General features: G+C 46.5%; 1 protein-coding gene across 4 annotated transcripts in view; it reads left to right on the top strand.

Moving 5' to 3' along the window:
* The window catches only part of Ldlrad3 (low density lipoprotein receptor class A domain containing 3), a 226504-nt gene that overhangs the window by 25621 nt on the left and 184190 nt on the right, over positions 1 to 16693 (top strand). The window lies entirely within an intron of this gene.

Here is a 16693-nt window from a genome sequence, read left to right as displayed (position 1 = left end):
GAATGTGGACAGTCAGCTGGGAGGCATTGGTGTATCCTGCATACTCACTTCCCTGTCTTCTGGGCCAGTGGATGAGTTTGGTTTCATTTATATCCAGCTTACTGAGTTCCGGGTTGTGTTAGGCCCTTGGGGTTTCTAGGGTGAGTAACAGACTCTTCTCTCCAGGAACTCATTTTAATTGGGGTGGAGAAGAATACCTCCAAGTATCTGAGGTGATGTTGGAATAAATGAGATTTCCTTTCACAAAGAGTCAGTTTTAGCTGAATTGTGTTGTGTGGTAACTGAGGTATGTGGGCACGTGTGTGGGTGTGTACTGCTTTGCCTTTTTGTTTTTATTGGTGTCTTGGGAACCTGCATACTTAGAACTGATTTGTAAACTTTTCTGGGGGGTGTTATTGGTCTGTTGAAATTCAGGTGAAATTTAGCACTTCATGAGACAGGAGGATCACAAGTTCAAAGCCAGCCTCAGAACTTAGCAAGGACCTAAGCAACTTAGTGAGACCCTGTTCTAAATAAAATATGAAAAGGGCTGGGGATGTGACTCAGTGATTAAGTGCCCCTGGGTTCAGTCCCCTGTACCAAACGAACAAACAAACAAACAAGAAAACTGTATCACTGAAGCACATGTATGGTTGTTGAGTGACTTTCAGAAAGTGCTGGAAGTAGTTCGACATTGGTGATTCAGGCTCCGTTTCTTATGTGCTTCTCTGCAACCTCATCACCCAAGATGACTGCTTGAGTACCAGCCATGGCATCTGAATTCCAGCTGGAGGAAGGCAATAGGAAGGATCTTTCTTGGAACACTCAAGCAGAACTTCTACTCAATTCCATTGACCAAAAGTTAGTCTCATGACCACAGTTTGTTGTAAACTTGATGGGGGAATGTGCTCTTAGTAATTAGTAATTTACATAATATGGGGGGAGGGGTTTGCATGTTCACAACTCAATTTGGAAGGGGACAGGATCAAACAGAAGTTTACTTCTGCAAACCTGTTTTCAGGAAACTGGTTTAGAGGGTATAGTGGTGAGTTAAAGAAAATATGTGTTACCCTCCCAAGTGACTTCAATAGGGAAGTAAGTGGTACCCTGGCAGCAGCCAGGCAGGTAGATACTCAGTTATGTTCCTGTCTTCGTCAGTTTGGTTGCTATAACAAAATACCTTAGACGGGTAATTTATCAACAACGGAAGTTTACTGCTCACAGATCTGAAGGCTAGGAGGTCCAAATCAAGGTACCAGCAGATCTGATGTCTGATGAGGGCCCTGTGCCATAGATGGTGCCTTCTTGCTGTGTCCTCACATGGTGGAAGGGGAAAAAGCTCCTTCAAGCCTCTTATTTATAAGGCCCAAGTCCCATTAGAGTCCTCTTTACCTAATGAGCTGCCAGAGGCCCTGCCTGTTAATAGGATCACCCCAGGAAGTAGATTCAACACTTGAGTTTTGGGGTGACGTGAACATCCAGTCCTCGGCTGGGCTCTGGTTAGAGAAAACGGGTGGTGTTTCAGGCCAGACCCGCATGTCACCGGTCACTGTGGGTGGCACCTGGCTTGTGGATGTGGATTTGTGTGGGAGACTCTGTGGGACATGCCATGGAAGGAGATGACTTGGGGGGGTCTTTATTGATTTCACGGTGGCTGTGATTCTATAGAATGATGCAGGCTGAGCCAGCTAGACAGGAATAACTAAGTGCTCTCACATTTTGGGGGAGGAAGGAATTGGCTCTGAAGGGTGTCCCCCTTTGCATCAAAGGCAGCGTGGAAACCGTAGCCCTCTGAGTCCTGCCTGACCCCTGCCTGACCCCAGCCTCATTCTCCCAGGGGTTTGAGTGCCTGCACTTCTGAGCCACAGAGCTAGCACCTGCTTGGGAGGCCAGTGGTCCTGGGCAGAGCAGCCTATCGCTGGCAAGGTCCTTGGACCCTGTAATGCCGTGGTGAAGTGTCTCTCTGAGCACCTGTCAGCTCTCCTGGTGCACAGGCCCCGGGGTTCAGGGTGGGACTGCTGCCACATCCCCAGCTCTGCTGTGCTCGGGCCTGTGGTCTTCCCCAGTGTGCAGCCGGCAGGGCCCCTATGCCCAGCATTCTGCCAGCATTTCCTGTCCTCTGAGGCTGGAGGTCTCACCTAAGCAGGAAGCATCGGAAGCATCCCTCTTCCTAGAAATGATTATGGAGCTGGAAAAGCCAGTTAAAAGGTAAATCGATCACCAGCTGAGTCCAGGAGCATCCCCAACCTGATAACATTTAAATTTTAAACACCCACAGGTCTCTAATGGCCGGGTGCTCTGAGTTGGGAGAGGGGGAGTCAGTCTCGCTTATACTTCATGCAGCTTATACTTCAAGAGGCATGGTGATGAGTATATTGCTTCCCTAAACTTGGGCTCATTTGATTTGTTGGGTGTTTTTTACACATTTCTCCTTTACTAATAAATGCTAGAATCTCAAATTGGAAGAGGGCTTTTTAATAAGGCGGACTGACTTTCAGCCATGTTCTGGCATCTTCCTCTCATCATCGAGCTGTTTTTCTTCCCACACATTGAAGAAAGCCCCACTCCAGGTCTGGGGTGGTAGCTGGGGTGTTGCCTTCTTAGCCACGAGGAGGAAAGACAGGAATGAGGAGGCCCAGGCTGTACAGACCGACCTGGCAGTGCCCCTAGTAATGGCCCCCCAGATGGGATGATGTGGTTTCTGCTCTGAGTGCTCTGGTTGGTGGATAGCACTGGGTTAGAGTTGATCACAGGACAGCCCAGGCAGGGGGACATTCTGAGAGGCGTTTGCAAGGAAACACCCAGCTTTAACAGTTCCTTAGTTTGCTGCTTGATTGTCTTGGGCTCCACCAACCTGTGACCTCTCTGACCTTGGGAACTGAAGTTGCATTTTTTGGCAACTTCCTAGGATGTGAACATGTGGACATGTGTGTGGCATGATGTCGTGCCCTCTCAGGGTGGCCTTGGTCTGCTCCTCCAGGCAGGGCTGGGTGTAGAGTTGAGGTACCCTGGACCTTGTGGTTCTGTGCTGAGGCATGTGGTGTTGATGTCCTACTGGGGCAAGTTTGATGGACTAGTGGCTCCTTCCCACGAAGATGCTTCTGGCTCTCGGCTTCAGCCTGACTTGCAACTGTTCTCTGAGGCACATCCTCTTCCATTCTCCTTGGCCACCTGTTTATCAGTGCCAAACTTCATCCAGAATTTTAGAGAAAGGGGCTGTTATCCCTCCACTGGAAATATTTAAAGCCCTCCTGTCTTTAAAATAACAGGGCGATGGAAAGTTTTAAGAAATGGAGTCTCTTAATTGAGCCTTAATTTCCATTGAAGTATTTTTATAAGATTTACAACTGTGTTTAGTAGCTCTTTAATGATATCGTCAATTTGCATGATGCTGATTATCCAGGCAATTCTAAGTCATTTATAGCTACGTGTTCATTACCAGGTGGCAGATATTATCCCCATTTCATTGCTGGGGAAATTGAGGCTTTTTATAGAGAAATAAATGACCCGTAGATGATCAGGTTGCAGGATTCCCTAGCATACTTTGTGCCTTTACGCCTTGACTGTGTTAGGATGGGCGGGCCCTTGTCAGGGGACTGGTCCACTGGCTGCCTGGTTGGTGAGTTAATTGATTTGAGTTATTCCTTTTGGAAATGGGATTTCTGTTTCTCTTTGTACATCTAAAATGGAAATTGTAGTCCATTTAGCTCCCCCACTGTGAAGGTTAATGAATGAACGTGAACTCTGTTGAACAGTCAGGGAGAAGGACACTATGAGAAATGGTTTTTATTAATGATAAACTGGAGCTCAGCTATGAGCCTCATGAAAATGTGCAGTTTTCCAAACGTGGATGGCAGGGGCTGATGAGGCTTTGTCTACTTACTCCCCATCCAGATCCAGCCGGGTTCAGGACTTCTTTTATCATATTTTTCCCATGAAAGCAGGTGTTTTGAAATAGCCTGTTACCAAATCACAGTTATTAACCGTTCACTATTATATTTACAAGGCAGGTTTCCACTGGAAGTAAGTAGTTATCGCTACCACACGTATGTGTTTTGGTTTCAGCCAAGGAGAAAGATTTGACATGTTGGTTGTTTAACATTTAGGCAAATGGACAATTTGGGCTGCTGCTTTTGAACTAGTCTTGGGAGTTTTGGCACCTCCAGTCGCTTGGGAACCCCAGTTTGGAAATTATTATTGTAAACCCTTGGGAAATTGCTGACCTCCAGTGGAGTTAGAGTGTTACTCAATGTAGATTTTGGTTTTCTTATTGACTAGGAGAAATCTCATATGTAGTAGTCTCCCCTCATCTAAGAAGGATCTGTTCCAAAATCCTCAGCGAATGCCGGACACTGCAGATAATATCAAACCCTTTGTATGAATGAAATGGTTGCTAAGTGACTATTGGGCAGGTAGTGTATACAGCATGGATACGCTGGACACAAGGATGATTTACAATCCAGGCAGGAGGGAGTGAACTGGTGCAAGATTTGATCATGGTACCCAGGACAATGTAAGATGTAAAACTTATACTTTTTTGTTTGTTTCTGGACATTTTTATTTAATATTTTCAGATGGCAGTTGACCTCAGCTTACTAATACTTTAGAAAGTGAAATCAAGGATCATGGGGACCTATTGTACAAGAAAAAAAAAAAGAATGTGGAAAATGTTCGTGTCTGGGATTGTGGTCTACTTGGAACTATGACTGGGCGCTTTCAGTTCTCCGTGGTCATGGTCACTAGGTCACATTTTGGGGAAATACAGAGGGCAGCGAGGAGGTGGGGTCTGGGGAAGGCAGGGTTATGGTGAGAACAAGGGCTCACACGCGAGCGTCAGGGGACCAGAGCTGTGTGACCTTGCCCATGTCGTGTAACCTTTCTGGTCTCAATGTCTTCGTAAGACGGAGGCAGTAACTACCTTAGTGAGTGTTTTTGAGGCTTAAATGGAATGTTTGATTTTTTAAAAAGTAGAATTCCATAAAATAACTCCCGGGGATCCCAGACCCTGGTGGTTGAGGAGATTTGTTTTCAGATCCTCATGTTTTGAGAGTACGCGTCTCTGATGTCCATTTAGGTGGTCCTGTTGCTGTGACTGCCACCCCTCTCTTTGGGGATGGAAATTAACTCAGAGGTCCTCTCTGCCTGCAGTCCACCAAAACCACCCTGAGGTCAACAGCCCCCCTGGCAGATTGGCCTTGGACACCCCCGGGTGCTTGGCCTCTCTTGCAGAGCCGGCCAGGAGCCCGCTGTAGCCCTGCCCAGCCCCGACTGTGACACGGGCTGCGTGGGGGTGTTCCAGGCATACTTCCCTTGGGTCAGACAGCAGCATGTTCTACTCATGGTTCTCCCGCTCGAAGCTGAGTAAACTCATGGACTGGGAACTGGAGCAACTTGCGCCTTGTCACCAGTGGTGTCTCGCGGCTGTCCTGGGCTGCAGTAGGCAGCGCCACGAGCAGGGTCGCGCCGTGTCCACACCGAGGCCCAGGCTGCACACAGCCAGCTCCCAGGAGAGTTTCCTGTGGATGTGGGTTTTCCTGTTGACTGGGGGCATCTCCGGAACAGTTGTCTTTCCTTATCCGAGGGGGACGTGTTCCAAGATCCCTGGTGGCTTCAACAGTAGAAGTTTTGTGTCCTTCAGTTCTGGGGGCCTGGGATCAAGGTTGGTGCCTGTTGGGGGCCCTGAGGGCGACTCTGCTCCCTGCCTGTCCGTAGCGTCAGGGTGACTCCAGGCAGCCTCTGGCGTGCTTGGGTGGTGGAAGCCTCCTTTGGTCTTGCCTGCATCTTCTGGTGTTCTTCCTGTGTCTCCACATGGCCTTCCCTGCGTCTGACCTGTCTGTGTCCTATTCCCCTCTTCTTCCCTAATGACCTCATTTTTATTTGATTGACTATGTAAGGACCTTGTCTCATCGATAGCAACACACCGAGGTACTGAGGCTTAGGACTCCAGCCTATTGCTCTCAGGAGACATGTTTCAACCTGCAACAGGCATGTTTTGCTAATTTTCACAAAGGCACCTGCTACTTTCCAAGCCATGCTGGACATGACCAGAGGGGCTCCTTTGACACATTCACCTGAGGGCATGTGTGGGTAGTTGCCACCTGCCCAGGGGGCTGTCTTCCTCCTTCCCCTTTTCCTGTCCACGTCCAAGTGCAGCCTGAAGACAGCTCGACTCCTCCCCGTAGCACATCTGGCGATCCTCTTCCTCTCTCAAGGCTATTACTCTGGTACACCTTGTGACGTTTCTGGTTGCTCCTTTGAATTCGTCCTGAGTGTTGCTTGAGTGTTCCATCTATTTGGACCTTATTTCCTTACCTCTTTTGTAAGCACTTTGAAGACAAGAACCATATCTGCTCTATTGTAGGTATGTTGGGCTAAATATATCACAAAATTAATTTTACCTCTCTTTTATGTATATATATATATTTTGGTTGTGGATGAACCTTTATTGTATTTATTTATTTCTATGTGGGTGCTGAGGATCGAACCCAGTGCCTCACACATGCTAGGCAAGCGCTCTACCACTGAACCCCAACCCCAGCCCTAATTTACCTCTTTTAATTAATTTATTTTTTAATAATGTGGCAACTGGAAGCTTTTAAGTAAATAGGGGTTTGCACTGTATTTCTTTCGGATAGGCCTGGTTCCTGCTCACTCCCTGTATTCCATAGAACAAAGTGCAAGAACTTGCCTGGGCTTGAGGCTGGTTGAGGGTCGCCTGTCAGAGTACCTCATGCAATGCTTGACCCCCTGCAGAGCTGTGTGGTGGGTTGAAGGATGGCTCCCCCTAAAGGTATGTCCATCCAGAGCCTGTGAGTCTGACCTTATGTGGAAAAAGCACAATGAAGTTGAGCATCTTGATATGAGATCATCCTGGATCATCCAGGTGGGCCCCAAAGTCAGTGACAAATGTCCTTTAAGAAGAGAAGTGCAGATAGAGGAGAAGACAGTGTGAAGATGGAGACAGGGATTGGAGTAATCGTGTGATGGTCCTGCACCAAGGACAGCTGGCCACCCACCACCAGAAGCTAGGAGAGAGGCATGGGATGGCTTCTCCTTCGGAGCTTCCAGGAGGAGCCAGCCTTGCTGACAAAATTAATTTTACCTCTCTTTTATGTATATATATATATATATATATATATATATATATATATATATATTTGGTTGTGTATGAACCTTTATTGTATTTATTTATTTATTTATGTATTTATTTATTGTATTTATTGTATTTATTTATTTATTTATGGCGCTCAGACGTCTCTCTTCCAGAACAGTGAGAGAATAAGCGAACTGTTGTTTTAGGTGACCCTGTCTCTAGTCATTTGTTGTGACAGCCCTAGGAAGCCAGCATCTGGGGAAATGGGAGTGGCAAGCTCACCAGGCTTGATGACAAGGAGAGAGGAGTTCTCTGAAAGGACCAGAGGAAGCCCACACTGAAAGGCCTGGCCATCGCGGACCACTGCCCTGCCTGAAGATCATTCTAGAAAGCACAAGTGAGGGTGTATATGAAGTATCTGCAAACTTCCCACAGTGAAGGAAGTTTTCCTTATGACCTTGGAAGGTGCCGGGCCTCTGCCCTTAGCCTTGAAGATGAAGTGGAGGCAGTATTCCTTTGTGCCAGTCATTATGGCCATCTCAAGATGCTTGGTGTCTAGGCCTTGGGAGATGATCCACCAGGGTTTCGGTTATTGTCTCTGTTCATATTGTTGGCTAAGGAAAGAAGAGGAACAGTTTGTTCATTCTGAGGGTTTTTTCTGCTTGAGGAGAAAACTTGTGTCTTCTTGGGGCTCATTAAATACTTGCTGAACTGGATCACTCCATTTTGGGGAAAACAGCTTGACTTGCTGCTTTACCTAGCGATTTTGGGTTCCTATCAACAATTTTAGAAAGAGACCTCACACAACTAACCGTAAAGTAAACATCTTTAGCCCGTGTACAGCAGACTTCTTGGCCGGTATTTTTATTTACAGGGAAGAGAAAAAGACATTTGTGGATTGTTTATAGTGCATCAGGGGTTTTTGCATAATCGTTGAAGTTAATCCTCAGGCCAGGCCTGTGAAGTACTCTTATTGCTCTGATTTATAGACAGGGATCCCGTCTCTGAGAAGTGAATTGATTTGTCTGGGGGCACACAGTAAGTGGGAGAGTGGAGCCCCACCCAACCAAGCCATTGTCAGAACCAAGGGTTTTTTTCTCTAAGGAAATGTTTACATCCAAGCTGAATGTTTGAGCCAGGTGATCTGGGCTGCTTTGGTTGGGTGGGGTGAGTTGGGTGCGGCCAGCTCATCCCCTCCGCCTGGCCCCTCCCAGCACGGCCACATCTTTTGAACATCTCTGTTTTACTTGGTTCCTCCCCCACTCTCCCTCTCTCTGTGAATTTTCCTTCGATTTGTGGCTTGAGTTATTAACTCTCGAGTGTTCTCAACTTTTCAAGTTGGGAACTGTAGTGAACACCATGGGAGACGGTATCTCTGCAGATCCCATGAGGTAGCCTTCCTTGCTAGAGGTGAGACTTTCTGGAATTTGGGATGAAACTCTGCCCGGGGACCTTTTAGCACTTGGTGCTGGTCAGTCTCGGAGGAAGGCAGAAGTGAGTTACTCTGGTAGAGTTCAAGTTATGGTGTGAGAAAGGATAGAAGGTAGGCTGGGAGGGGCCTGAAGAGAGGGACAGGGAGCAGTATACCCTGCTGTCACTCTCTGGAGGGTTGGTAATTGACAGGAGAGGTAGACTGATGAGTCTGGGCAAGAATGCTTCCCTTTTCATGAGAAATGGTCATATACTAAACATTTGCCAGGTCCAGGATGGTCCAGGCCCTCACAGGCAAAGGATCACAGAGGTGAAACAGTTTCTCCTCCTCATAGAGCCTTTCCGGGTGTAACTTGAGGACACTTATTTAGCTTTAGGAAGAGGCTCAATTCTGGAGACAGTTTCTACATGTAATGCCTTGAATGGGTTATTGGAAAGATAATTCATTTCAGTTTCTAAAGTGTCCTTTGGTATAGAGGCAAAGAAATCATTTGAACAGAACTCGTATAATGTATTGTAAATTCTTCACCAGAATATTCTTGATGTTCAGGGTCAAAGAATTACTTAGTTTTATCTTGGAATTCAACTGTTCTTTATAGTGATAGGCATGTGTAAGAATGTGTGTTAGATCATGTGTTAGTCAGGATAGCATAGGTCTATGCTGCCATAACAAATTTCCCCCAAACTTTGTTGGTGTAACACATAGAAGTTCAATTTTCACTTACCTGAAGGCCCTGCCGGTTGAATGGCAGGTGCGGGGAGGGGATTCTACTTCTCATAATTGCTTTGACCTTGCTGTTGGAGGGTCTGCTGCCTGGAATGTTGTCACAACAGGGGAAGAGATCTGAGTAGCCACCCTGTGCTGGTTTTCTGTTCCTCGCCCTGTTGGTGATGTCATCTTTCCCTGCATTCTACTGATTTAGATTACTTAACGTGACCTGGCCTAACCTGGGAGCTAGGGGACAGTGCAGTTGGACTTTGAGATGAGTGATTCTCTGCCAGAGATAACACACAGTTCCCCCGGTGGTGAGGAGCTCCCTGAATCTGACTGAAACTTAGACTGGAGTAGTGTTGGGGTCATTGACTGGGTGACGAGATGAACCCTGGAGCTCCTCAAAGCCAGGGATGGTCTCTGTCTCACTGGACTGTCAGCCTCACACTTTCTCAGCACTCATCCGATGCTGGTCGAGTTGAGTGCTATGAGCCATTTAAAATCTGTTCTGGGTTTTGGTCTGATTTGCAGGGCAGCCTGCCTTACAGAAGTCTTGCTATTGTGGCCATCTGCTTAGTGAATGTTCCTGCCACCTGTCTTGGAGGTGGGTCAAATACCAGTTATGGCAGGTTCCAGTATTTTACCACCAGAGTCTCTGCATGTTTTAGGGGTCATCTCCTTAAAGACCTTCTCATAGGGAACCTTTTCCACACATAGTGGCAGAATTCAGTGCTTGCTAGCTGGTAGTGAGGTGCGGGTGTTGGAGTTAGACCACCTTGGCCTGAATTCTAGTTCTTCCACTTGATCTTTAGGTGACTTTCAACTAGTTAATCTTCTTGAGCCTTAGTTTTCCCATCTATTAAGTGGGTGGGAGGGAGAGATGAGGATAAGAACACCTGCGTGTTTTCAAGGGTTCTATTCATAGATTGGTTTGCCATAACAAATTCTTACAAGCTGGCTGCCTAAAACAACAGGAGGTTTATTCTCTCAGAGTTCTGGAGGACACAGACCTGAAATCAAGGTGTTCCAGGGTTGTTCCTTCTGGAGACTCTGAGAGAATCCATTCCAGATCCTTCTCCTGGCTACTGCGGGCTGCAGGCACCCCTTGGCATTCCTTGCTGTGCACCTGACCGACTCGAATCTCCATGTTCATGTGACTTCTTCCCTAGGGGAGTGTCTGGTTCCTTCTTATGAAGATACCAGCCATTGCATTAGGACCCACCCTGATCCAGTGTGACCTCTTCTTAACTAGACTATTTCTCCAAAGACCCTCTTCCCAAGCAAGCTTACATCCACAGGTATTGGAGGTGAGGCCTTGAACATGCCTTTTGGGGAACTCAGTTCTACTCACTCAATGGCTTGATAAAGTACTAGCGCAGCTCCCCACGTCACAGGCCTTCCGTAAATGGTACTTTTCATTACCCTTCTGTGTCGAGTGTTTGGGAAAGCCTTCGTGGAACTTTCTAACTGAATTTTGCTGTTTTTTTCAGAGACCTTTGAGGTTATTGTACAAATAAAACTGGAGTGATTTCTGTTGCTCTTTGGTAATTCACAGCTTTTAGTTGCAGTATGTGTTCTTCTAGGATGTGTGTGGAGCTGCCATGCATCTCAATTACAGAAGACGCTTGGCATTCGGATTTTGAGCGACTTGAGCCGGGTGCTGTCATGGTTTCCTTCTGGCACTTTTGTCTTGCTTAACGATGCAAAACAGAAAATGCACACAAATGGTTCCCCAAAATGAGGCCTGTCGTTATTGCTTCTTTTACCTCCGGGGCCCCAAACTGCAGAAGCTTATTCACTGCAAAGGAATGAGGGCTCTAAATCTCCTGCCTTCATATATTACATTCCGAATTACAGTCGAACATGGCGAAATTAATTGTGGCCAAGGCAGGGAAGACAGGAAAGAAACCTATAATGGTTTATCATATTTAGTAGGCTTTGTGAGGGCTGTAAATTGGAGGTATATAGGAATTGTATTTATTCCTTAGATTTTGCAAATGTCTCATGTTTCCTTTTCCTTGACGGTGGCAGGTTCTTCCAGACCAAAGGGTCTCTGCTGTTGAAGTGGCAAAGGGGGCATCCTAGAGATGCAGACCCCTACGGAGCTGTCCCTCTCATGCTTTGGTTAGTTGGCTGTTAATAGCTAAATTATTAATGCAGGTTTGCAGCTGGAGGGAGCTGCTTTTGACCCGTGCCTCTCATTTTACGCCAGCTCTGTAGTAGCAGCAATTGTAGGGGTCCCATTCCGTGTGGAGTGGTTCAGAGATTGAATAGTTTATGTGTGTGTGCACAGCAGGGCAGGGCAGGCCTCTGGCTGCATGGCTCTGTTTGTAAGCGCCCTTTGTCTGCAAGCTTGTGATGCAGGAATTTCTTGGAGTGGGAGCTGGCTTAAGGAAGGACATTTACCCATGTGACCAGGTTGTCCTGAGAGTTCAACAACTTTTATCACCCGCATGGAAGCACCCCTCATCTCAGTCTGTTGGACAAAGAAGATGCATATTTCAGAAGTTGACATTCTCAGACGTGATCTGTTCTTCACGATGATAGTGAAGCAGTTTTGGCCACGGAGATTCCCAGGTGGCTGCATGAACCTGGGAATGCAACCTTGGTTTGATGGTCTTTATTCCCTTTTCCAAAGTGAAAGGCATGAATTGGCTTTTAAAATGTCACAGAATGGTGTCACTATTTGTCCCCCATCCTGTAGCTCACAGGCTTTCAACTTCGTTGATAGTGACACACAGAAGCACATTCACATGTCCACACAAAAATTTTGTACAAAAATGGGTCGGGGCAGCACCAAAAATGAAAGTGTCCAGCAGTGGAGAAAGGGTGCACCCATGCAGTGGAGTATTGTTCAGCCATAGGAAAGGACAGAGTATTGGCACCTACTTGCAATGTGGGTGAACCTTGAAAACATATGCTTAGTGAAGGAAGTCAGTTATGTAAGGTGATACCACTTATGGGAAATATCCAGCATTGGCAAATTCGTGGAGAGAGTCAGGGAACTGGGGTTGCCTATGACTGGGTGGGACGTGGAGGAAATGGAGAAGGGGGTTTCTCTCTGGGGGTGATGAAATGTTCTAAATTGGATTGTGGTGGTGGTTGCACAACTCTGTGAATATGCTAAAAGCCCCTGAGTTGTGTACTCTAAATGGGTGACTTGTATGTGAATTTTATCTCAATAAAGCTGTGAAAAAGTCACATTTACATTGCAAATTAGAACATGTATATATATAAAGTTGAATCAAAACCTACTCTTCCTGTGCCTAATACATTCTGATTTATTCTAATCTATTCCTATCCACATCTTTAAAAAGTTTCCAGGCCATATTTTTAAAGAGTTGCTGGACATGTACCCATCATGCTGAATCTAGAATCCATACTTTGATAGATTTTACAGATGGAAAACTGAGTCCCAGAGCTTAAGAATGTGGGTACAAGATTACCCGATTTATTAGTCGTTGATTGGAGAAATGGGGTCTTCTGACTCCTGTGTCACCATTGTACCAAGAGGCTGGATATTGTTTTTAAAAGATGGAGTGAATGCTGAGATTAAGAAAAGGTGCTGGTAGTAACTGGCCTCCATGTCAGTGGATTCTGTTGGGGCTGGGGTGGTCATGCTGTGCCTGACTTTGCATGCAGTACCCAGTGCTTGGCATGTCTCAAGATCCCAGCGAGGAAAGGAGGCCCCATTTTAATTTTATTTCTCAGGCCAAGATGCTGTTTTCTCAGCACTTCAGAGTAAAAACATTCAAAATTTCTAGCTGTCTCTTGTTTGGGCAATCTTGGGTATAACCTTTCCGCTGAAAGTAAAGTCTGAGGCACAGGATAATAGAAAATGAGGAAACATATACAGGAGATTAGATGGAAAGAGGACCTGGTGTTTCCCTGCTGCCGGTGAATTAGCCCAGTGGGATCTATTATTGTGCCCTGACTACTCAGCCCTGGCCTGAGATGCAAAGAAAGGAGAACCTTTTCCTGGAGAGGACAGGAATGGTATTAGGATTGGGGTTGAGGTACCAAAAGGGTCCTGGGTTGTCCAGAGGTGTGCATTTTTAAAAAAATTATTTACTTATTTTTAAATTTTTTACAGACTGCATTTCGATTCATTGTACACAAATGGGGTACATCATTTTGTTTCTGTGATTGGACACAATGTAGATTCATACCATTCCTGTAATCATACATGTGCCCAGGGTAGTGATGTCTGTCTCACGCCACCATTTTTCATTTTCTGTCATTTCCTTCTACATAATCCAAATTTCCTCCATTCTTCTCTCACCCCCAACTCCCACCCCCCATTACATATCATCATCCACTTATCAGAGAAAACATTTGGCCTTTGTTTTTTTGGAAGAGGTGTGCATTTTTAACAGGGAGAGGGCTCCTTTCTGGGGATGTCTGAGTGGATTCTCACCTGCTGCTTCCTGCTAGTGTCTAAGAGGCCATTCGTGGCCAGGGCTGGGTTCCTGGCCAGGACTGTCCACCCCACTGCCCCACCAAGTTTAGCTCAGTGTTTAGAAGAACATTGTACCTCCTGAGTTAATTTGGTACATAATATTTACTTCTTCCCAGTGGGATCATTTCCTGTGCTAAAAAAGACTCATGTGGACTTAAAGGTTTTCATTTCTCTCCCTTTTTATGAATTTAGTGCTGGTAAAAGGTGCCCCTCTCAGAGACAGAAAACCTCTGGTTGGTTAGGGGCCTGAGTGGAGGCTTACAGGAGGAGGTATTCTTCAGCTTGTTCAACAGTGCTGGCCTTCCTCTGGGTTCCAGGTTCTCCTTGGTGACTCGGAAGGAAACGTGCCATTGGCTGGTTTTCATGACGATAAATAGAGTCTACTATGTTTCAGGATCAGTGGGAGGTCTCTTCCTTGGGTCAAGACTTTACGTCCTTCCCTATCTGATGAAAGGGCCAGAACAAGCAGTGCACTGCAGGGAATCAAGACAGCAAATATAAACAACAGTGATGAGACAATGTGGTTAACCATTTCTGGTGGAAAGTGCCAGCCCCCTTGTAAAGTGCATGGTCTCATTCCAACACTCCCAGCCTCTTGGCACAGCCACCCACATGCTTTTGAACTTGGGCAGGTCTGGCCCACGTCCTTGCCCCTCCACGCAAACCTCGTGCCTTCGGGAATACCAGTGCCTGTTTCCTCCATCTGTCCAACGAGGATCATGGTGGTGATCCTGGGGTGACCAGCAATGGCAAATAGGGTAATACATGCACAGTACTGGGCACACTGAGTGGCCCCTAATGGGTCCTTAAAAAATGATTACTATTTTTATGATTAGGTGGAAACTTTTCTTATTCCCGTTTTATGGATCGTGATACTGAGGTTCAAACAGGTTCTTTCCTTTGCTCAAGACTTACAACCAGGACTGGTAGTGTCAGGACTTAGGTCTGTCTGACTCTGAACCTCAAGTGTCTACTGCTGTCCTCTTTGCTCACCCTCTGAGCTGTCATGAGTAGAGAGGACACATGGTGAGGGTGTGGACCCATGTGGCCTTTTCAGATTTGATGGTCTTCTCTCCAGGGGAGCTAACTCATCCAGGTGACGTCAAGGAGCAGGATTAGTGTTCGCTGGAGGAGGGAGTTCACAAGTACATTCACATGGACAGAATTGCCCAAACAGCTATCTTTGGTCCACGTTTCCTCTAACCTAGAATTAGCCAGGTGGAGGAGGTAGATTCCATCTCTGTGTTGAAGACCTCGGAGCCGAGTTATTCCTTTGTTACCCAGTTTGAATACGTGTCTGATTTTTGTTCCTTTTGTCTGTTCAAGATTACAATCCGTCGTGGCAGATAAAGGCCCTTTCCCTCCTCCTCCATCCTGAGACTTGGAAGAACTCCCAGGGTGCATTGGATGCACCTAAGAACTAGAATACGCACATTTAATATGCGAGTGATTCTCTGAGGCCTTCATCCTGTCTCCTTTCAACCATGGCAGATCCTCTCTTTATCAGGCTTGTGTTCTCAGCTGTGTGGAATGACGCAGAGCCTGCAGAGCAGGCGGATTCAAAAAACCCCAAATCCAAAACCCCAAACCAAAAAAACCAACCTAGAACGAACCTCTGAAGAGGATCATCCTGGATTCCTTTGGAAAAGACCCTCTGTGAATCCAGGGAGGTCAGCGATGTGAGTCGAGGGGTCTGTGGTTTGTAAAGGCTACAGTCATCTAATTGGGGCCTTGGTCTAGTGGCTCCAGGAATCTTTGGACTCGTAGTAGTAGTAATAGCAATTTAAAGTGGACTCATTACTGGAGCAGTTATTGCTTTTGTTCAGAATGGCCCATCCAAGTCAGGCCCTATTAAATACAGCAATTCAGCTGACACTTAGCATCTTTAGGGAGATGAATTATCCTTTGGCCTGGTCACCTCGGCTTAGAAATCTGTTCACCGGGATGAGCCCTGGGAGAGCAGTTCAGGCAGATGCATTTGTTCCTGTGGCCCCGTTGCAGTCATTCATTCAGGACACGTTTAATGGGACCAACTGGGTACCCGACTCTGTGAAGCTCTGATCTATGTTAAAAATGAAGCCGACAGGGGCCCTGCATTTAGGGAGTGCACAGCTTTTATTCAGTCATGAAAATGGATTGGGCACCTACTGTGTGCAAAGCCCTGTGCTTGGCATTGTCCAAGAGTGATTAATGGCAGGATGTTGCCACAGGGCCCTTGCGGTGTGCTGTGGAGTAGACTATGGTTGGTTACCTGGGCCCAGCCTTAGCTGGATGTGGGTCCTGAGACACAAGGGAATGCAGGCACGGGGGAGGGAAAGAGTCCCTCAGGGGGCTGGACCTGAGGAGCTTTGTGGTGGAGGCAGCTTTAACAATGATCCTTGAGGGCTGTGGCCTGGGCAGAGTGGATAAGGGACGGAGCCTGCAGAGGAGGGAATGAATTAGAGCCCCAGGAAGTGGAAGGACCTGGGAAGGTGGGATGTGCATGATCACATTGTCAAGGGAATATTCGCTGTTGAAGTGGTAGAACTGGTTTACCCAGGCCTGGAGGGCTGTGTGTTCTAGATGATTAGTGGTACTTCCTCCAGCAGAAAACTACCAGGAAAGGCAGATGACAGTTGGGAAGAGAGCTTGGGGGGCAAAAAATGACTCTGAGCCCAAGGTGGTCATTTCCCTCAGTCTGAGTGGTGAGGTGTAAGTCTGTATTCCTTTTTTAAAAATTTTCAGTTGCCAATGGACCTTTATTTTTATTTATTTATATGTGGTGCCAAGAATCCAATCCAGGGCCTCACACAGGGTAGACAAGTGCTCCACCACTGAGCCACAACTCCAGTCCCAAGTCTGTATTCTTGATGTCTAAAAATACTGATATATTTTTAAATCACAAATTAGGTTGACACCTGAAAATTCTGTGGAGGAATTCTTCTAACATCATGCTTCATGTTTGCATCCCTGGGCAGTTTCTTTATCAAATCGTAGCTTCTCATTTAATAATTAGGAGGCAGCGTGATCCCCAAAAGCT

Source organism: Sciurus carolinensis, chromosome 11 (genome assembly GCF_902686445.1).
Source record: "Sciurus carolinensis chromosome 11, mSciCar1.2, whole genome shotgun sequence".
NCBI classification, from domain to species: Eukaryota; Metazoa; Chordata; class Mammalia; order Rodentia; family Sciuridae; genus Sciurus; species Sciurus carolinensis.
Note: the sequence above shows the minus strand (reverse complement) of the source record. Positions and strands in the feature narration are given on the sequence as shown.